The sequence below is a fragment of the Tinamus guttatus genome, unplaced genomic scaffold, assembly GCF_059628265.1.
Source record: "Tinamus guttatus ecotype Peru unplaced genomic scaffold, ASM5962826v1 Tinamus_guttatus_pri_ptg000492l, whole genome shotgun sequence".
Lineage (NCBI taxonomy): Eukaryota > Metazoa > Chordata > Aves > Tinamiformes > Tinamidae > Tinamus > Tinamus guttatus.
In genome coordinates this window covers 1,178,778-1,200,320 of record NW_028289026.1, presented here as the reverse complement: position 1 = coordinate 1,200,320, position 21,543 = coordinate 1,178,778, and the positions used below count along the sequence as shown (strand labels likewise).

At 47.1% G+C, this 21,543-nt stretch overlaps 1 protein-coding gene across 1 annotated transcript in view; it reads left to right on the top strand.

Annotated features, from left to right (window-relative positions):
- EXT1 (exostosin glycosyltransferase 1) overlaps positions 1 to 21,543 on the top strand; it is a 156,317-nt gene that overhangs the window by 1,603 nt on the left and 133,171 nt on the right. The gene's annotated exons all lie outside the window — the stretch shown is intronic.

Below are 21,543 nucleotides of genomic sequence, written 5' to 3'. Positions count from 1 at the left end.
GCCCCGCTTGCTTCCAACTCCGTGCAGCCTCCGCGGAGAGTGCGGCACAGGCAGCATCTCTTTTTTCTGTCTCTGAACTTAAAATTTTTATTTATGGGAGATTACTCCAGCGGTGTGAGCACACTGCGACTTTAGCTAGCGCCTGGTTTTGTTGTTTTTCCTGCATCCTTTTTTTCTTTTTTTTTTTTTTCCTTCTAATATTGGCACTATCGATAAGTTTAGCCAAATTTTCGGCCGCCGCAGCGTTACCCTTGTTATCCCCCTGTGCACTTTTCAGGTTTGTATATGAAGCTGCTGGGAAAGCGACTCCATGGGAATCGCCTCAAGAACGGCCGTGCCGGGGAGGCTCTTTGGAGCAAATTAGTTCATTTAAATAGTGCTGCAGAGGAAATGTATGTGGAGTTTCTTGTACAAAAGCGTTTCCCATGTTTCCTGAGTAGTGAAAAAAAAAAAACAAAAAAAACCCAGCGACGTTGGTGCTGATCCCAATTCCCAGGGATTTTGCTGGGATTGCTTTCCAGCAAAATCTGTGGTGGAGGTTTGAGGGAGTTGGGTGGCACCGAGACGCAAGGCAGGCTGTGTGAGTGTTCTTGGGTGAACTTTATTCACCTTCTGCTTTAAAGAGAGCTTAGACAGGGAAAGACAGTAGTGCAAACAGTTGATAGGATTTTAATACCTCTTGCAGGCAAAAAATGATGACTGAATGGCAAAATGATGCATACACGGGGGAAAAGTACAATATTGATCCAAAGTGTGTAGCTAAAATGCTGCTCTGCGTGATCCGGGAGTCTCTTTCACCTAGAATCTGCTAAACGCAATGTTTAAGGGGTCCTGTTTTGTAGGAGAAAATGATTTTGGCCTTTCAGGTTATATTTTTATCTGGCATAGATTTCAGTAACTTGAGCTAGTTTAAAGACGTGGAAAGTGCAGATCGTTTGATATGTTCTCCAGATTGTGTGCTGTAAGGTTATTATAAAAGCAAACATACCAGCCAGTTGTTTGACATGAGTAAGGCCCTGTTTTTTTTTTTTTTTTTTTTCCAAGCTATGTCATTTGGCCTAATAAAAGATAAACTTCTCAGTATAAACTCTGCCCCTCCTAAAGAAAAGAAGAAAAAGGGCTGTTTTCTAGTTAGGAGTGTACATAACTGTATATCAGAGGATATGGGAACATAAACAGTATGTAGTGTTACTCATATTAAAAATACGCTTGCTGCTGAAAGCCGGCCATATCAGGGGTGGTGTTTGATGACTTTAATATTCCATCATAGCGTTGCTGTTTAAGACAGGAAGCGAGGAAGCAAGGCGATTGCAAGAAAATGAGATTACAAGCAGAAATGAGGCGGGCTGTGAGGCTGCGTTTGTGCTCCGGCGCGTGCGACGAGCGCGCTCGCTGCGGTGAATGTCTGCGAGCGGGGAAGAGGTTCTTCAGCCTCGGCTCCTGCACGAAACGCCGCTCCTGCCCAGCCTCCTGCTGCTGCTGCCCCGTGGTCCTCATGCTCGGGTGCTGCTTTGCAGCCAAGATGCCATCTAGTGATGCTCGGAATCCGGGCTGCTCCCATTGCCGTTTCTGGCATGCTGTTCCGTGGAGAACAGCTGGCCAGGTCAGCTCCCGAGGGGACGTAGTGCCCCTCTCTGCTGGTCGGAATTGCTACGTGGGGTTGTACAGGTGAGGGTCCTCGCTGGATCAGCCCGTGGTGTGGGTGATGAGGGACGAGGCTGGAGGAAGGCAGGTCCCTCGGGAAAGCTGGGCCTGTGCTGACTTGAAAATCACTTAGTGGGGCTTGGAAACTGCCAGCAGAGCTGCCTTGGCCAGGGTTTTTCAGCTTGGAGTTAAGCATGTGTCCACGTGGCTTTAATCAGAAGGGAGGAAAGTGCCTTCTCCGCGATAGGAATATTTGCACAGGCGCGTGGAGTTGGAGAGTTTTCCTGCTGCTCTGTCTGCTGTGCCTCTTGCTTGACACTTGCATTTCATTGCATCGTGTGAAAGACAGGAGCGACGATGCCCTGTCCACAAGAGTATTGATCCTTGCCAGGGTGAAATATGAGCGATTCGCTACAGGCCTTGCCAAGGTGGATAAAGTAGGTGATAAGATTTAAAATACATAGTCCCACCTCAAGAGAGCAGCGCCGTGTCCTGTTACATCCAGGTCGGAGCATGTTGCAGGTCCTGTGTGGTGGAGTTCTGCCTACGGTGAAACAACAAGCTGCTCTCCTGCAGAATGTGCTGCTTCCTCTCTAGGGAGCTGAAGAAAAATAGGAACGATGTGAAAACGCGCAGGGCGCCTGGGGACAGACAGGGGAAGGAGGCAGCGTGTGCAGCTCGGCATCCCTGGCTTGTATGGGAAGATCCATCCGTGCGTTGCAGCTAATTAATTTGCATCCCAGCTACGCGTCTCGGCAGATGAGGCTGATGCAGAGTAAAATGAATTGCATTATCGTGATTAGACTCGTAGCAAACAGGTTATAAAGGAAGAAAACAAAGAAAGCTTCTCGTTTCTTCACTGAGCCCTTGTCTCTGTCCAAGTTGGTCTTCATAATCTCCCACAAGGGCAGATGGATTTTCCAAATTCCTGGGCAGTAGAATTTATTTTCTAGCTTTCCATTTCACAAGGGGTTAAGTAACAAACAGCGCTGCTGAAGTTTGAAGACAACCTCTTAAATATTTAATGACAGTCTAAATATATACATATGTACAATGTGCTTTAAACAAAGGCAGAATTCACGTTCAGGCTTAACTGGTTTCAAATAATTACCTTTTGGAGGGTAATATAAATGACTGTGGATAATGAAAGAAATTGAGGAATGCAGTGTTGTAATATAATAAGATGCGTGAAAGATATTTGCACCAAAACCGACATCTTTCTAGGAAAGGGTCTGTGTTGTCTGCATCTCCCATCTGTGAGCAACCCTGGACTTGGAAAATGGAGGGAGTAGCGGTGGTTGCAGCCATAAACGCAAGGCCTTGTCCAAAGCCAAGTCGAGTTAATTGGAGGCTTTTTGTAGATATCTCTGTAGAATAACTGAAATTAGTGATGGAAGATGAATACATGGGGAAAAACAAATGTTGAGTGAGGCTGAAAGAGGGTGGGAAGAAGAGGGGCAATCCTCCTTTTTTTTTTTTTTTTTTTTTTTTTTTTCTTCTTATAAACCTGCTATTCTTTTTAAGTGCATATGTTTGATGGAGGACACAGCTACTGTAGCTTGGTGTCCTTCATGGTATCAAAGTGTTTTTCAGCTGGTTGGTGTATGATCAAGACCAAATGGAGAAATGCAGGCAAAATGCAGAGGTCTGTGACACAGTGAGAGAATGTGGACGGCTTTTAGTTTAGGATGAACCTGCCTGCAGGGCTATATAACAGTCTGCTTGGGTGTTATCAGTTTAAAATGTGTTCAGTGGGGTTGTGTGTGTAGTTGAATGGTGAACATGTGTGTCTGGGCACACACTTGGAGATATTTCCATTAATTTCCTGGTATTTCATGGATTTACCTGGGATGTACTCTACTGGTAAGACTCGTGTCAGTCACAGCACAGTCTCCTCCCTATAAAAAATGCTCCCGAGCAAAGGTTACAGTGATCTACAATAAGAATAGGAAGAAAAGCGACTTCTAGTTTCATTTCTTCCTCAACAGGAACAAAGTACAATTAAAAAAGCCTCAGTACAAGTAGACACTAGGACCGACTCCAGCACCCAGAGGAGAGGCCCAAAGTAAGGCTTGGGCTTGCCTGCTCGCCGCGTGTGGCAGCCTGAGCGCTGGCTCTGCCTGCGCATGCATGTTCGCAGCAAAGGCAGAATTCTTGTGTTTTCAGTGTGCTGCGTTTCAGCATGTTGTGCTAAAATGCAACTGCTGCCCCTCATCACCCACAGACCTACTGTCAGGATTTCTGAAAAGTTTTTACACTGCAGCCCTTATTTAGAAGGAAGGGGCCTGAGGAAACACCCAGGTGGATGGTGGCCGTTGGTGGAGACGGATCCATTCCAGAATCAGTGGGATCGCCTGTGGACTCTGTATCCGTGGGGCTCTCCTGTAGTTTGGATGAAGCTCAAGAACTACCGAGTGAGCCTGGGCATTTTCCCAGAGCATCTTGGCTCTCACAAAGCCTATCCCCACCAGACTTTTTTGTTTTAACATCAATTTTCAAACAATTGGAAATGTGCCCGCTTTACCATGCATTTATTCGGAAATGCAGGAAGCAGGTAAATAACAAAGCTCCCCTGCTTCGACACGCATCGCAGAGATCCGGAGTTGGTTCTGACACGTTCCTGCACACTGTGCATCTCGCAAAGTGTCCTCGTGTGCCCGACAGTGCAGATTTAATGGAAGTGGCCTCGTGGAGGGCACGGGGGCTCAGGGCCTCCCCCTGCCCTGTGATGACCAAAATGCTGGTTTGGAGGTGCTTGGTGCCCCCACAGGCTGGATCCCCAGGGGGCAGAAGTGCCAGGAGCAGCGCGTCCTTGCCCAGGTCTCAGCAGCGAAGCCCTCGTCCTCGACGTTGGCGCTGGATCCCTGCTGCTGGTTGCAGAAGGGCTCTTCGCCTTCACCCCTTTCTTCCTCGCCCTCTTTCATCTTGCTGCCCTCAGTATTTCCCCTTCTTACCCCACCTCAGTGTTACCTCTGATCCTCGCTTCTTTCCTTGCCGGCCCCTTCTCCACAGCCCTCCTTGAGGCTCGGCAGAACAAGCAGTGACAGTTCCCGCCTCGGTTCCTGTGAGGTGCTGCCCGCACGCCCTCGCCCGCCACACGTGGCGGCGTCCGGCTCCCCACGCAGGGAGCTCCCCGAGCGGCGCCGCTGCCGGGCAGCGTCCTCGCGAGCAAGGCCCTGCTCCTTCCTCCCTCCCTCCCCGCGCGGGAGCTCGGGGATCGGGATCGGCAGAGCTCCCGGAGCGGCACCGTGTGTGGCCGGTCGCGTTGGGTCATGCCCAGGCAGGGAGCGCTCCCTGCCCGCTGGCCCTCTGCCCGGCGCCCTCCAGCCTCAACCTCAGGAATTGCGTTTCCGTGTGGGGAGAGCGGTTGGGATAATTGCTCGCTCCAGGCTGCTCTCCACGGAGCTTCCCGTAACAGCCTCGGTGGTGACGGAGCATCACACCAGAGCTGGCTGCTCCTCCGCTGCCGCGCGGGCACGACTGCTCTGCCAGCCGGAGCGACACAGCTCCTGCTTTCCGTGCCTGGAATGCTGCTCTGGGATCATTGACTGACACACCGTTACCACTGAAAACATGTTCGGCAATAGAGCAACGCTCCAGCGAAAGTAAATGATTTGGGCCATCATTTTCATTGTAAGCAGAAACTGGTAGTTTGAGGTGTGTGTTGAGCCCGAGCCAGGACTGAAGCAAGGCCAGTGTTTGCGGTAACCTCTTCAGGTGAGGTGGAACCCGACTTGGCGCAGCATGAGGTCTGCTCCTGCTGCACGTTTGCAGGGAGAGGAGAGTCCGGAAAAATTCCAGATGTCTGCAACAGAGGGAAATAAATGAAACTGGTAGGCACAAAATACTGATGTACTCAACAGATGTGAGTTCAGAATGGGCTGTAATCTGATGATTTCTGGAGTATTATCCATGATTGTCTTCCCTTTCTCTGCAAGGTCTCTGAGAAAATCCACAGAGTTTTGCAGTCTTTGCAAAATGGCCTATTTCGCTAAGAAGAAAAAAAAAAAAGTAATCAGTAGGTACATAGCTAAATATTTTGCTTAGAAATAAAGTTAAATAAAGCACTGTGCATTGCTGGAGGCACTGATTTCTTCTCTCAAGGCCTTGGCTATATCTAGGTGATGATGCAAGAAATATACTCCTGTCCCATGTCATATGGAGACCATTAGCTCAGCATGCAGGAATGTACAAGTAACTTTAGGTTATATTTAAGTATCCGCAGATTTCCACGTTACTGAGTATTTTTGGACATTTTGAAGTACAGTCTTCTCATAGTTTACACTGAAATGCAGCTTTTATTTGTTCCTTGTCTCTTCCTGCTCGTCCAGCTATGCTGAGCTTTTATTTATGATTATTTTTTGCTGCTTCTTTTTAATCCGAGTTTCCTGAGGAAACAGGACATACGTTGTCACCGCCTGCCAGTCCTGCCCTTAATTTAGGAGGGAAGGGAGGATATAATTCATGTCTGCAGCTCTGCTGGCCGCCTGGCCGCTCAGCCAGTGTCTTGGGCTGCTGCACATGTTGCTGCTGGCCCTGGCAGGGAAGGCGGTGCAGATTGGGACCAGAGGACACTGGCAATCCCTATTTCTTCTGCAATTTACTGTTTTTTTACGGGTGACACCCATGCACTGGAAGAAATGAGAGAGCGTGTTCATGGTTTTACAGGGTGCTCTGGGTGGCATTTTTCGTCCTCAGGCTTTGTGTGACCCAGGAGGTGCCTTCCAAGTAGACAGAGGAGGGATCAACACTGCACAGAGCCACAAAAAAAGATAGTTTTTTAAGGGATGAACTGAGAATGGGAACAAAAGAGATGAGATTTGTTTCACACAAGAAGAGGGAAGTCATGCTTAAAAAATAAAGGCTCTAACTCAGCAATATTTTGTGCCCAACTGCCTTTCTGGAAGAGAACCCAGCGCAAGTGTTTTCAGTTAGATGACTTTACAAATATGATGTGAATTTTAAAAATATTGTAGTTTTGTTGAACAAGAAAACAGAATTTTAAGCCAGTAGAAGGGCTGAGGTTTCCACAAGAATAAGAAAAAGATGTTGTTTTCTTCAAATATGTTGCATTTTTCCTATTCATATCTTCCACTGTGTCTTGCTTTGATTTAATGTCAATGTTTTAGTTTGTGCAATGCTGCCCCTTTGGGAAAGGCGCAGATAGGGAGCTAAGCAGGCAGATACCTGAAAGGTGGCACAGAGGGTGATATTTCTGCTGGGTAAATAGGGCTCCCATTCCATTTTTCAAAAGAAGAGCCTTTCCAGTGCTCCTGAGGCCCTTTGCTGGGTATGGTGCTGGTAGGGCTGCCCTGGAGCTCCCAGCTTCTCCTGCCGCGGGGCCAGCGGGTCCCGGCGCTGCGGTGGGACCAGGCTGCCCGCTGAGCTCTCCTCTGCTGAACGTGTCATCACATTTCCCTGGGCCTCAGCTTCAAAATGGTGAACGATGCTTTGCTTTCCGTAAGCACTTTGGGGGGTTACTTTAGTGCTTTAGGGTATTGTTGGGTAAGTGCTTCATAAAACCAAAATATTATTTGTTAATGTTTATTTTGCCCCCTTCTTGGGAAGCAGCGCTGAGTGTAGGTCTCACTTTGACTGTCACCTCTTATTGCAAAGCCATTGGAGCAGCATAAGGTGGCTGTTTTCACGGGCAGGGGACACAAAAGCTTTTGTCAGAATTTGTCAGCTGACATAGATCAGGGTACTTGGCCGTTTTTTAGTATCTGTGCCTTTTAATTCTCTCTGCTTCACTTAGACTTTACCAATGTCCCCTCTTTTCCAGATTTTGTAGCACTGCCATTGCTGATAAGTATTCCAAGAGCTCTGGCAGTACAATTAGTAAATACAGCAATGCTGTCCTTACTTAAGTGGACTTTTTCCCCCCCATTGGCTTCCAATCCAGAAATACACGAAAGCGAAATAATTCTTGGGTTCCTCAGTGAATTTCCTGTTTGTTCACTCTTTTTTCTCTAATGTACTCTTTGTGTTTGTGAATCAAACAGAATTAGGGCTAATTTAGTTGATTGACTGCAAAACAAAAGTATTCAATGCTAAGAATGGGAAATGAGAAGGCCTTTCTGAAATGCTACTTCTTTGCATAATTGTAATAGATTATAATTACACAGTTTTTTTATTTTTGCAGTGGCGATGCTGTAAACACGGTCACGTGAAATGTCTCGTTGCTCACTTTTGTCAGTCGGAGTCTTGCAGGGGCCCCGTGGACACTGCACAACCACTCTAATAACATTTTCCAGTCCAGCAGTGGGGCGTGTTACCGAAAATGCCGGCTCGGGTTCCTCTTTAAACTCCTCCCACAAAACTACCACGGGTCGATGTGGCCATCTCAGAGCATGGACACAGGTCGATGAGATCGATCATGCCTCTGCTCTGAAGACGAACTGGGAGCGCGACGCTGAAGGACTAAGCTCAGCAATATTGGCACTGATTCCTGATGGAAAGTGTATCCTGTAGCATTTGAAAATATACGTGGAAGGGCCTGTCCTGTTGATGATAAGGTGTCTGAGGCTGTGAAAAGAGCATGGTGTCACTTGTTTCCCTGCAAACACAAGGTGCTTTGTGGTCCCCACAGTTGGTCGTCAGATCATGAGCTGCTTAATGGTGGTGCAGGTGATGGGGAGATCCTTGCGAGGACGAGTGTGGCCTCAGTGAAGGCTGGGAGGAAGAGGAGGAGGAGGAGGATGTGTGAGGCAGGGTATGGAATGGGGCCAAGCGAGCAGAGGGAGCTTTGGGGTGAGGAGCAGCAGTGATCGAAGGTAGGGCAGGAGTGAGGTAGTGGTTGAGGCCAGGAGGTTGAGAGAGGGCTTCAGCCTTGCTGCAGTGGAAGACTCCCAGCCACGTGGAGGGTTTGGTGCTTGCTCTGTTGGGTGCAACTGTGGGTGGGTTTGGTCTGTTCTTCCCTGTTCTTTCTGGACTCTTCTGGTCTGCTCTTGGTCTGCTGGGTTAAGCCAGCAGAGCTCAAAGGTGCCGGTTCGTGACTGTGGGGGAGAGGGCAGAGCACAGAGACCCCCCAGAGCTGTGCTCGGCGACCAAGTGACCCTGCCTGTTTGTGGTGCGGTGGGTTTGGGTGTTTCATGCATGCAGCCACACACTGAGTTTAGCTATAGACCTGGATTTTCTTCTTTTCTCTAAAAGATCTTGAGTTTTTCTGATGATGTTTATTTATTTATTTATTGTGCTACAAATAATTGCAGTCATTTTATCACCCTCCTGGATTAACTGGTGCAATCAGGTAGTTCAGTGTGTAGCTGCTGGAAAGCCCATGAGGATTTTACTTGTTCTTCTTCTCAAGAAAAAAATCAGAGGCTGTTTCTAAAAATCACACCCTTTCTTTGAAGTGAAGGACAAATCTTGCTTTACAGTGTTTGAATTTACATCTGTGAAGGCTATGTGGGTATCTCTTCTTATAGATTTAATCACCTGCTTCAGGAAGATAAACATGTAAATATTTTATCTTCCTGATTTGCCACTGACAATTGTGCTGGATGCTTGCCTTTTTTTAATTAAATATAATTTATCTAATTCTAGTGGGAAATACAATTACAGGATTTATTTTGTGTGCTGTGCTTTCAGAATTACTTTATAAAGAAGAGTAACATTTTCTCCCTTGAGGGCTGCTTAAAAATGAACAAAATCGAAAAACCAAACTACTTCAGTAAAAATAATAAATCTCAGACAGGAAGCATAATGAATGCAGATGATCTGTTGGAGCTGCAATAAAGCTGAAAATTATTAATCTGTAATTTGGTGCTGCAGGAGAGCGCATGCGCTATGAATTTGAGGCAATGTCTGTAGATAATTAAGTACCAAAATATTTTAGCATAAGCACCACAAAGCACTGGTCAGAAAGTAAAGTTGTGCAAACGGCAGCCTGAGGATCCAGCACCCCAAAGGATGTGGGAACTCAGTTTATGCACATGAAGAAGGTGATTTGCAATATCAGGCTCTGGAAATGCAGGTGAAACTTCCTCAGCTGTCTTCATCAGAGGGATCTGAGCATTTCGGTAAGGCATGGCTGTAGTCTTGGGCAGAGATTTTTCTTGCTGTAAAACCTTCCTACAAAAAGGGAGGTGTGACTCCTTAAAATAATTTAAAACAAGTAACATCCCTGCCCTCTCTCCCATGTTTTTTCTTCCCCCAAACTGGAATGTAAGGCTCCCACTTGAATTGTGATGGGATAATATATCAAGTGAGTGCCCACATCGGGCAGGACGCTGGCCACTTCGCGGTGAGGTAGCTGTGAGTCCCTGCGGTCCCAGCAGTTGGCAAGGCCGTTCGCGGCTGGGGGGCTTCCCTTGGAGCCGCCTATTCGGGCAGCAGGATCCCTGCCGGGCAGGGGAGTGAAACTCCGGCAGCAGCAAGGTGGGTGATGTAGGTATGAATTTTAAGGGGATGTTTTTTGAAGATGGGGAGCTGTTTCAGGCTGTCGCACATTTTTTCTTAATTATTTCTGTGTGTGACATCCTTCCCCAGTGTCCCATTCTTTGCCCCTTCGTCCCCCCTCAAATCTCTGGCCCAATTTATTTCTTTAAAAGCAGCTCTCTAGCTCTTAATTCAAGGTTGTGTTTTGTTTCCTGGTGCTACCTGGCACGTGCTCACTTAGCTTTGGCATATGGATCAGTTTGAATGAAACTTTAAAATTTGTTTTGCTTTAGTTTTGTGTTGGGCCCGGGCACGTGTCTCAAATGGCTTCTGTGCCTATTCAGGAACAGGAACCGTTGCTGCTAAACTCAGCAGCCCTAGATTTCTAGATGGCTGTTTTATGAGAGCCGGTCTGAGGAGGTGTTGGAGATGTGTGTTCCTTAGGAGAATCACGGCACCCTTCTCATACCCACACCAGACATCCCTTATTTACGGTACTTTCATCCCCGCCTTGCACCATGTCAGACTTCTCCAGATCCCTGTGCCAAGTTGCCTCCTTCAGCCCCAAATCTTTTCCTCCTCTCTTTCTTCTTCTTCCTTTCTTGTCTTGCTGTCTCTGTGGCAAGATTAAAAAGACTGAACAAAGCAGTGCTGGGGAAAGCGCAAATGATCCCAGTGCTCGGGCTGTTAGAGCTGGGGAAGGGGCAGGTGACATGTTGAAGCTCATGGGTGCGGGCTCTCCCGTGCACCTGTATTTTATTGCACAGACCTCCCGCCATAAATATACTCTGAATTCCTGTAGCTGTTTATTAATTTGCACACAAATGGGATTGCTTCTCTGTGCCCTTCCCAAAATTTAATGGTAGAGAATGGTAATAAAATCTTCCCTTTGTTTCCTGCAAAATTACTCCTGTTGATAGGTTGTGAAATGATAGAAATAATTAATGGAATGCCCCAGTTGTCGGTGCATGGGAGGTGCTCATTCCTCTCAGCTGAGAAAATTACAGCTGTGACCTGTCTGTGAGTGCTGGACTGGCCCTGCTGCCAAAAAATACAGTTTTGGGGTCACGCAGAGCAGGGTCTCCCCGAGGAACGTGGGCAGGGAGATGCGGGAGGCGCGTTAGGAGCCCTGGCGCAGAGACCGGCCGCGCTTGGCGCCTGCAGCTGCGTGCACAGGAACACCAGGGCTTCACTCGAGACAAATTCCAAACCTCTTCTGATTGCTGTTTCTGGTGGCTTTTAATCATCCTTCCTGAATCCTTCCCTCAAAAGGTTTCTATTGTTCTTTCATTTTTTAATGAAAAATCTTCCTGACAGAGATCGCAGTAGAGTGATTAGCAGTGAGATCTGACGTGCTGTGCTCGTCTAGAGCTGGAGATGTTGGGGATTAGAGATACTAGTGAGCTCCCGGATTGCCCTGTTGGTCTGGGTACTGATTATACCCCTGATTCTTATTTAACTTCATTCTCAGAGTAACTATGTTTCGCAATAATCAATGCAGTGATTACTATAATTGTGTTTTGTGGTATTGTGGTCTTATAATTAACTGACTGGACTAACAAAGTGTGGAATCTAATGAACATTTGTAAACAACCTTCGTTAGGAAGTAGCTTAGACTGAAAATAGGCCCTGGTGAAGGAGAATAGGGGGGAGCTGACCTTGATTCAAAAAGTTAAAATATACAGAAACCTGCAGGTGAACAGCTAAATGCTGAGGCCGTACCCCTGTTTTTACCTTGCATTTACTAATGCACTGTATCTTTAAAATCTCTCTCTCCTCATTTTTAATTTTTCCAGAAGAAAAAAGACACTACACAGGAATGAGGTCCTGCGCACACAATTTCAGTCTCTTCTGCAGTATGTTCACGTTAGAGCAATACCAGGCATGATGTTGAAAATCGGATTTACAATGTAGAGCTAATGTCAGCCTTAAGTAAGAAGTGCCTATTGTTGCTCCGCGACTGGATCTTAATGCAATTAAAATGAAAAAGGAAACCACCATTGAAAATGGGAAATAAATTTCTGAGCCGTGCCTTGGTGGGGCTGGATCGCTGACATCTGGCTGTTGCTGAAGAGCTGGATATGTTCTATTTTCCTTGAGGAACTGTGTCCGGTTTTTGCCTTGGTGTCCGTGTGTGCTTTGCGTGCCTCCCTGCAGTGGTGTTCTCCGTCTTTCAGACGTATGTGCTCCTTGTTTCAAGCTTGAGGTTTGCTCCTGCTGTCAGGTTTCTTAGAAGAACATCCTCGTGAGTTTAGCAAGTCAACGTGTGGAGAATAAGGCCCATTTTGAAATATCGGTGTAGCCACTTTGCTGTGTTCCAAGGTAGCCAAAAATCGCTTTATCCAAGCTCGCTTTCTCTCTCCCTCTTCGTTCATTTGTGTAGGTATCCTCATCTTTAAAATGTCCAACTCTTTCTTTATTTTTTGAATCTTTTTCACTTTTATTTCTGCTTGGGTCTACATGTGCTGCTTTAAGAGCTTGCATTAATTTTCTACTTTTTTTAGAAAGCTTTAAGTTAGCTGCAGTCTTTGGCATTAATTTTTTCAGAAAAAACGAATTCTCTAAATGACCTTGCTCAAGGAGTGTTAGCTCTAGGCTGAAATATTTGGGTTGTGAATGTTTTTAGCCATGTGAGTTATGAAGGAAAAGAGTTTTTTTCCAGCAGCAAGACTTCATACATTTGCTTCCTACCTGCTGGTTTCAAACAGTATTAATTTTAATGCATTTATTGTGTTTAATTAAAAGCAGTGCTGCTCACAAAAGCGCTTGCAGAGATTCACCCCCCGCCCCCCATGAAACAAACAGGCATCTGGAATTTGTTTTGTATAACAAAATCCTCATAAAATGAAGAGTAATAAAATATAATTATCTGTAAAGGCTTGTTTTATAAGCCTAAGAAAGGGCTTGTTTCTGCCTTGTTCTGTTCCATTTGCAAGATAAAGGATCCCTTTGTACTTCCTTAGCCCTCTCCAAGTGAGTAGAGAATTGATTATTACTGTGTTTGAAACCACTCCTGTAGGGGAGTAGGTAAATGGGAGTGCATAAACATGGAGGCACTGCTCTGTCTTTAGGGCAAGATGCGTTTTGTCTTCCTTGAGAAGATTGTACTTCCAAATTTTAGCTTTATTTCAAAGACTTGAGTAAAGCAAGAGAAGGAAAATCTACAGGCGAGGAACCAAGGCCAACGCATTGAGCTGTGCTCCTTGAAGCCACCTGTGAGCCCGTCGTGCAGGCCGGCTGCTTCGCAGAGCACTGGCCAGCCCCGCACATCCAGCGTGTTGCTCATCAGCCTCATGGGGCTGACAGACCAGAACTGCTGCTTTATCTGCTGCTTTTTGGAGCATTTCTAGATTGATGCAAATCCAGCCAGATCACTGGAACTCCTGTTTGTTCAGCGGTTTTAAGCGGAGAATTATACTCGTTTCACTCGGGTTTTGCTGTTTGAGATGGCTGAGCAGAACAGGCCGTGTTGGTGCTTCGCTCCGGCTCACGGCGGCCTCGCAGAAACGCTTCCAGGAGCCGAGCGCGAGCCGCGCCGTGGGATGCGCTCCCTGCCTCTGCATCGCGGCCGTGCCTGGGGACTCGCTCCCTCGGGAGCATCCCGGGGCTGCTCCCGGCTCCGGGCGCCTCTCGGAGATGGAACCCTGTGAGGATCGTGGCCCCCAGCAGCTCTTTGCCTGCTGCTGCAGGAGCAGAGGAAGCCAGGCTGGGTAATAGTCATGCAGGGTCCTGTTTCACCAGCGGCGGTTTCATGTGCTTTTGTGGTGTTGCAGAGACTGTATGTGATACCGAGCCATTCCTCGGCATTTTCTTTTTCTGGGAAAGAAGTGGAAAAAGATCATTGAAAGCAATGAGATGTTTAAGTGAGGGATGCTAATGTGCTCTGTGTATTCAAAAGGTAAGGGATGAAAAGAAGCCTTTTAGAAAATTTGCGTGGTAAGCCTGTTATTTGTTTGTTTTTTCTAGAATTAGAATACTAGTTTATCATAAAGGTGAAAAGCTGTGAGGCTGCAAGCCACCTTTGCCTACAGCATGCCTTGCGGTACACGGGTTTAGGCCCTGTTCTTGTTTGCACAATTAATTACAGTGACAGAAAAGGAAATAAATCTCCTCTGAGCTTTTATGTGGCTCGTAGGCCTCGTGAAAGCAGATATGACTTAGGTACTGCTTTGGGTCTGCAAGGCGAGCCTTCGAATTTGAAGCATGATTAGCGGCTGCTCTTGCTCTCCGTTGCATCTCGGACACAGCGGGGTTAGGAGCACGTACCAGACTGCCCAGTGCCACCCTCGCCGAGAGCACGCGCTGCCCTTGCCGCGCGCCGCGTTGCCTCCTGCCCGGAGGCTCCCCTTGGTGCGGCCGCCGACGGAACGGGGGCTTCCTCTGGCAGAGAACTGCTGCTCTGCTCGCAGAAGCATTTGGCTGCAGCGCGTTTTCCTCGGCCTGCCCCTGCCAGCTGCCTGGAGATGCTCATGCCGTAGGCAAATTGCTGTAGTTGTTTCTGCTGTTCAGCTCTCGTTCCGCTGCTGGGGCTCTTGGGCCAGCTGCAGAGGCGGTGTTGGGCTGTGTCCTGCTGCCTGCTGTGGGCTGGTTCATTTCCATGGCCAGAAGCCTTTGATCCCTTCAAGGAGGAGCCTGTCTTCCTCAAGAGGTGAGGAGGACAAGCACCACGTTGGGTGCTGATGTGTGAGTGTGTTGTTCTGCAGTGCAGTCCCACGTCACACGTGAGCTGGAGGTGCTGTGTATTTCGGAGCCAGTTCTATTTACAAGTCAAATGGTCTGAGATGTGCGGCCCCCCACCGCCCCATACCAGTTGTGTGCCGCCTAGTTTACATGAAAGGTCTGGAATTCATCTCCATTTATCATTTATTTTCTGAGCTCTTTTTTTTTTTTCCTCTTGTTGAGTTGGGAAATACCTACCTGGAATGGCTACACGATGTCCTGAGACCAGGGTTCCTTTGCATTCCCAATGGCAGAATTATTTTTAAAAGTTGGGCCTGCATCTGCCTCAGCATCAGCTCTTCATGTCACCAAAATAAGTGGGGTTGCATAAAGCGGGGAGGAGGGAACCCAAGCCGGTAGCTTCAGTCACTGCCACCAATATGACACGATTCTTTATTTATTTGTTCTCGTTGCCATTGTCTATAAAGCGGCAGCAATGAGTGCATTTTCTTTTAAGCGTGACACAAAGTGAAATCCTGTTATTTGCACACATTCTGTGGCAGTCGTCTTCAAAGTATCCAGGCAACCTTTATGTAAATGACACTTTCAGCTCAAACTCTTTTATCATTTTGGATAGGGCTCCGTGGAGAGAAGTAGGTTTGAAAAAGGGCTGGCTTGAACCCCTGGTTGGCAGCTTGAGTCACCTTTGAGGCTCTGCGGATTCTGCTGGGGAGCCCTGCTGGGTAGAGCCGCCTTGGTGGGACTCCCAGGAAGGGGATTTCATTGCATCTATGATGAGCTGTCAAGCAGTGAACGTGCCTGCGTAGCCGTTGATTCGGGCAAGCCCACGAGTGCTCCAAGAAGTCCTGGTGGACGCAGTGGCAGCGCTGGCGGGTGGGCCTGTTCAGAAGGAGTTTAAGCCGAGCTGTGCGGCCCCTTCCCCGTGGCGGGCGCAGGGCGCAGCGCACGCGCTCGGCGCGGGCTGCGGGGCTGGCCGGCGCGGACGGGTGTTACCAGCACCTCACTGCTGCAGTGCAGAGAAACCTCACGCTTCCTCGCAGAGCCCCGCTCAGCCGCCTCGTGCTGTGGTTGGTGGTGGTGGCAGCTCCGTTACCTTGTCACGAGTCCTCACGTGCGGAGTGAAGCTCCTGTCCCTGGCCCATGCTGCAGGGTGCAGGCCGGTGCAGGGTGCAGGGACAGTTCTACCCGTTGTGCTTCAGCTCTGACTCGAGTCTGATGCCCCCTCTCCAGACTTTGTGCCTGCTTAAAGAGCTGAGCCGGCTTCCTGGGGAGCTGCCTTCACATGAACCCCAGCAGCTGCACAAGGAGGGTGGGAGCACAGGGGTGGGCAGTCACAGAGGATAAGAGACATCACGTGTGTCCCTGAGGAGACCAGTTTAGGCTGCTGCAGGCCTGGGATCCCGGTCTGTTCTTCATCTTGGCTAAGGAGAACCCGAGCCTCCATCCAAAGAAGGAAAGTTTTAGGAAAAATCCTTAGTGTGGACGATAGGTGCAGCCAGGATGAGCCGCTCACCTACCTGCTGACCAAAATCTAACCTGTGGTCGTTTGGCTTTTCTCATAACTCTGCTCTAAATCTTTGGGCTGTATCCCAAAGATGGGAATGAGAAGCTCTTTTTTTCCTCTTATTACTGTCCTATTCACTTAGTGTCACCGCTCAGTGTGTGGCCAGATGTTTCCTGCTGCCTTCCAGCGTTCTACCTTGGTTGTGTGAGTGACACGGACCGCGACGGAGATCACTGTGTGGGGGGAAAACTTAACAACACCCAAACTGAACAATTTTGTTTGGTTGGTTTGGTGGGTTGATTGGTTTTCAACCTGCATCAGTGGAGTTTTAATCTCATTCACAGCCTCTTCACGCGGCGCAGCGGCGTGTGAAACACCCTGCAGCCGCCGCTGCCGCGAGCGCTGGGCACCCACAGCCCGAGTCAGCCCCCGGGCTGCCCGGACACCTGGGCAGAGCAGGAATCAGAACTCAAGTTTCTCCAGTGCTTTGCTAGTTCTCCAATTGCTGGGTCCCCTTCCCCATGTTCGTGTGCCAATTCCAGCCTTTATGAAAAGCTGAGAGTGAATTTTAACAGTCTCAAGATAGTGATTTTAACTACCTTCTTGTGAAATACTGAGATGGAAAAACAAGGGATGTCCCAGACAAATATTTGAAGTGGTGTGAGGAAGAAACCACAGATCTGTTTGAAGGCTTTGGGCTATGAGCAGCTTCCTGTCGTAAGGCAAGACAGCTACGTTTGTAGCCAGAGTTTCTTTTGTGCTGTGCAGAACAATGTGATTCCTTGTGAGCCTGGTGGGGGGAGCTGGCAGGAATTGCGCGCGCTGAAGAGAAATTCGTCCTGCAGTTGGATTCAGTGCCTGGTGGTCCTGGTAATGTCCTCGCGAGCAGAGACCCTAGCACTGAGCTCCTTGGTGGAAGCTCTGTATTTGTCAGTTTCTGCTATTTTTGTAGCATGCCACGTTACACTGCTGTTAAAAAATCCATGTTGGTTCCAAAGTATTATTGTTGCCTCATTCCGGGATCAATTGTACCAGACCTTTCTCATTGACTCTGACCTCACTGCATTTAAATAGCTGAAAGTTTCCAGTATTTCTTCTCTACAGAAACACAGAAACAGTTGGGTTGAGTTTCAGTTTCTTGTCTCCTCTGTGGTGGGACTTGCTGTCCTCTGCTTTGGGAGGGTTGTGCGTTTCCCACCGAAGCCCTCAGGAACAGCTGCCCTTACGGATTCCCTTTAGCATCAGGACTAGAGTCAACCATGGTGGCTTGATCAGAGCAACAGCGGGCTGGCTTCTCCGCTGGCTGCTTTTACCCTGCGCAGATTTATTGATTTCGGTGAAGCTGGCAGGGGAAATTAGCAGAATAAGTAAGTCTTCACAGTTTAAAGAAATAGGCTCTATGCTTTTAAAAATACAGCCTTTTAAAACTTCCTTTTAAAATAATGCACGTCTAGTGAAGATGATGAAAATGGTTTTTGCTCTCCTTTAGTGTCAGAGTAGGAAAAAAATTTTTTGTGACATACAATGTAGTAAACAGATTTGAGTGTTTTTATTTTCTCTGTTTTTTGCTGCACATTAGTTTTTTTTTTCTGCAAAATGGAAACACTGATTTTTTTAAGTGCTTTGTGATCCTCAGATAAAAAAGGTATCATAGAAAACTACTTCGGTTACTAAATGTGGGGTTCGTGTTACCTTTTGGTCATATTTTATGTGTATACGACGCTCCTTTCCCAAGGAGTTTTCCAGCTTATACACGAGTGCGCAGCATCCCTGGGACACGTTGCCAAGGAAGCGCGAGCAGGGAGGGAAGGGGGGGAATTTCACTGAAGGAGGCCGTGTGGCTCTCTCGTTTGGGAGGAAGAACGGTATCGGGGGGTATTTCCGATTTTTTTTCTGAGAACAGATTTCTTTTTTGCCTTTTTAAGGTCGTGTCTTAAAAAGGACTCCTATTTATGTTTTTTATGATGAAAGTCTCGATCAGCTTTTCTAGGTTTTACTCTTTTGTAAAGGAAGGTTTCAAGTTGGGAAGCCGGTTAGGGGTAAAACACCATTGATCAGGAAGGAAGGGAGTGCTTAATACATCTTGGTATCGGTAGGCTGGCTGCACAGTAGTTTAACTTCATTTCCCTCCTGCGAAACACTAAAAAAGCCAGCTTGGACACATCAGCTCGTGATTAATGATAGATTTGCCTTACTAGTGCTAGTAAGTATCTAAGTGCAGTAATATTTCTTTATTTGAAGTCCTGTCTGTGGGTCGGCCGTGAAAGCTGAGCTGGTTATTGACTAGTCTAATCTTGACTCTGTGCTTAATTACAGTGCAGTAGGAGTCAAGTGGGTTCTATTTCGGACAGGAGCTGTGGAGAATGAAGTGACAGGGTGTAAGCTGAAGCCTGCTGGTTCATTTGGGACAGCGTAGCGGATTGTTATTACATTATGGTGGGAGAAGCTGCCAAGCAAATACTACTGTACAATTAAATGGGGCTGTTAACAGCATGACTGAGTCAATTCATTAATGACAATGGTGTATTCTTGTCTCTGTTTTCCCTTACAACTCCTTGGTGAGGATATGCTGGGGGAAAAGGACGGGTGGGAAGCGACAAGGAGGAAAGGAGAATCTGAGGACCTTGCGCGGATGCAGCTTTCTTCAAGGTTTTGTTCCCCGAGTCATCTGCAGTGCGGTCATTTCCCAGAAAAACTTGATGGAGACCTGTCAATATTTGATTATAGCCGATGTGCTGCTTTGGAAATGTCTTCATGTAAACACTCTTTCTGTGTATCGGCTTGTTTGGTGCGTTGGAAAGCAGTGGAGGAAGGGAGGAAAGGACAAAGTTACTGCTGTTGCACGGAGGCTTTCGTGTGAAGGGACCTGTCAAGACAGCAGGTCGCCAATACCCTAAGTTACTGTTTCCTCAGCAGCAAATAGCAGCAAACTGAGAACGAGCAGGACAGCAGCACAAGTGCTGTCTTTGGAACCAGAAAGCAAAGCCACCATGAGGAGCTGGAACCTGCCGGCGGAGTAATATTTCCTAAAGTATATATAAAGCTGTCGGATGACCCATTTCTCTTTATGGTTATCAGCTTCTTTATTAGGAATTAAAGCCTGGTGCTGGACCTTGCAGTGTTTGGAGCTATCAGAATATAATAAAGAAGACTCTGAAATAACCTTTTGTTAGAAAATAGTAGCAGGAGTGATTTAGAGGGGAAAAAAGTCACTTTAAAATGTAGCAGCGAGCAAAATGTAGAAGCCTTGAGCAGGTCGGGGTGCCCTTTTGGCACTGCCCCTGTGGAAGTTGCCCTCCGTGGGGACGTGCAGGAAGCTCTCCGGATCCCGGGCAGGACGGGAGGCCTGAGCAGGGAAGCCGGGAGGGAATCAGGAATCTGCAAAGCTGCATGAGCGCTTTGCAGTGGAGCAGCTTTTTCTTCCCTTCCAACTGGGTTTCTCCCGTGCGATAGTCCCAGAAGGGTGACGCTGTTTCGTTCAGGGCAGTGAGGGGTGAGAAGGTTCCTCTGAGTTTCTGCTTTGCAGTAAAAGCCATTGAACTCCTCTAGGCAAGCAGATGGATGCAGCAAACACACCTGAAGGAGAGGTGTTTACTACTGCTTAAAAGGTACCCCTTTCCGAGTGGAGGGCGTTTATGTCTGGCAGCTTGATTCAGGAATAAAATAAACCCCACCTGAGAGCTCCCAGTGCTAGACTGAGCACCACAGGCACAGGATTTGCTAGGTCTTAATTTTTTTGAGCACTTGCGTATTTTGAATTTTTTTTTCCTTATGCAAAAATCTGATATTGAACGATATCTATATTAAGTTATATGATATCTGTATTACTGCACAACCCGTGCAATATTTAGGTCCCTAGCTGCTTTCCAAAATGCGAGCTGTAGCGGGGAAGGCAGCAGGAGCCCCAGCCCCGTGGTGGGAAGCGGGAGAGGAGGCAGCTCCAGACAATGTTGGAGCTTCCTGGGGGGACGCAGGGGCCTTTTGTCACCCAGCTGAATGAGCCTGAAATGCGGCGCTAAACATTGGTGTGTTAAACAATTAATGGTGGTTAAAACTTCACAATAAATGATAACTTCAAGGGAAAGGTTTAAAAGATGAGGCATTTCCTGCTTTGACTCTTTATATAAGAGATCAAATTAGGCAAGCGGTCTGACCTTTGAACTTCCTGAGACTTAAACATCAAAAGGGTTTTATCTTTTATGGTACTAAAAAGCAGTGCATGGAAGTGGCTCGCAACACTTTTTTTTTTTTTTTTTTTTTTTTGTTAAATGCCACAGTTTGGGGATGCTGGGAGAGGTTGAGGTAGCTCCTTGCAGGCGTTTGTGGAAAAGTGCGAGTAGCGTGTTCTTAAAAGATTTTTTTTTCTCTTTTATGGAACCACTTTGTGCACGTGTGTGTATAAGTAACAGCTAATTGAATAAATGGAGACGTATGTTTGGATGTTAAGCCTGAGAAACACTGAGTTTTTTTTCCTCTTAATCACAATATCCATCAGCATTTTTCTTCATTTTTTTTAAAATGACACCAAACCTGATCCAACATCCAATGTTTGTTTTCACTCTTAAATTAGGTTCTGAAAATGTTGACCTCTGGCATTTCACAGCAGCTTGTAGGTTATGCATGGAAATGTTCCGTGTTGTTGCAGTATGAACTGCTCTGAGGTAACGAGGCTTGTGAGGGCTTCCCTGGTGCTCCCCAAGCTCCCTTCCCTGTGCTATTTTACATTTCATTATTGGATTAAAGATGCCTTTTGTTTGTGCATACAGAAAACCTGGAGTTGCTCTTAGGCAGATTAAAATAACGGGTCACTTGAAAGCATTTTGCTAATGTTTATTGCTGCTCACCAGAGGATAGTTTCGGTAAGAATTTATCATATTTATTCAAGAAAGGGCTAATGCAGTTCTGTTTCTTTAAACAAAGACTTGGGGAAAACTGCTAAATACTTGCTCTTAAATTCAGTGGAGGGATGAGGTTCTCCATTTCACTCCATGTGGTTGCACCTGCTTATGTCACCAATTAATTTGTTTCTTAATATTTTGTTTTCTGAACTTTGCTGTCTTTCCTCTGGGCGCTGCCAGACATGCTGACCTCGGAAGACAGTCTATTGAGGATAATGGCATCTCTGCTGTTTTCTGGCTTTGTGTGAATTTGATTTGTTGTTGCGGCGAAGTCTGGATAAATAAAAGCAATATTACAGGAAAGTGGGATCTAATAGACAGAACTTGAATCTGAAGATGTCTTGAATATGAATGTGCTCTCTGTGTGCCTTTGAATAGTTCACCCAGCCTGTCCTGGTTCCTTTGCTTAAGAGCAGGCCCGGTGCTCTACGTGTCGAA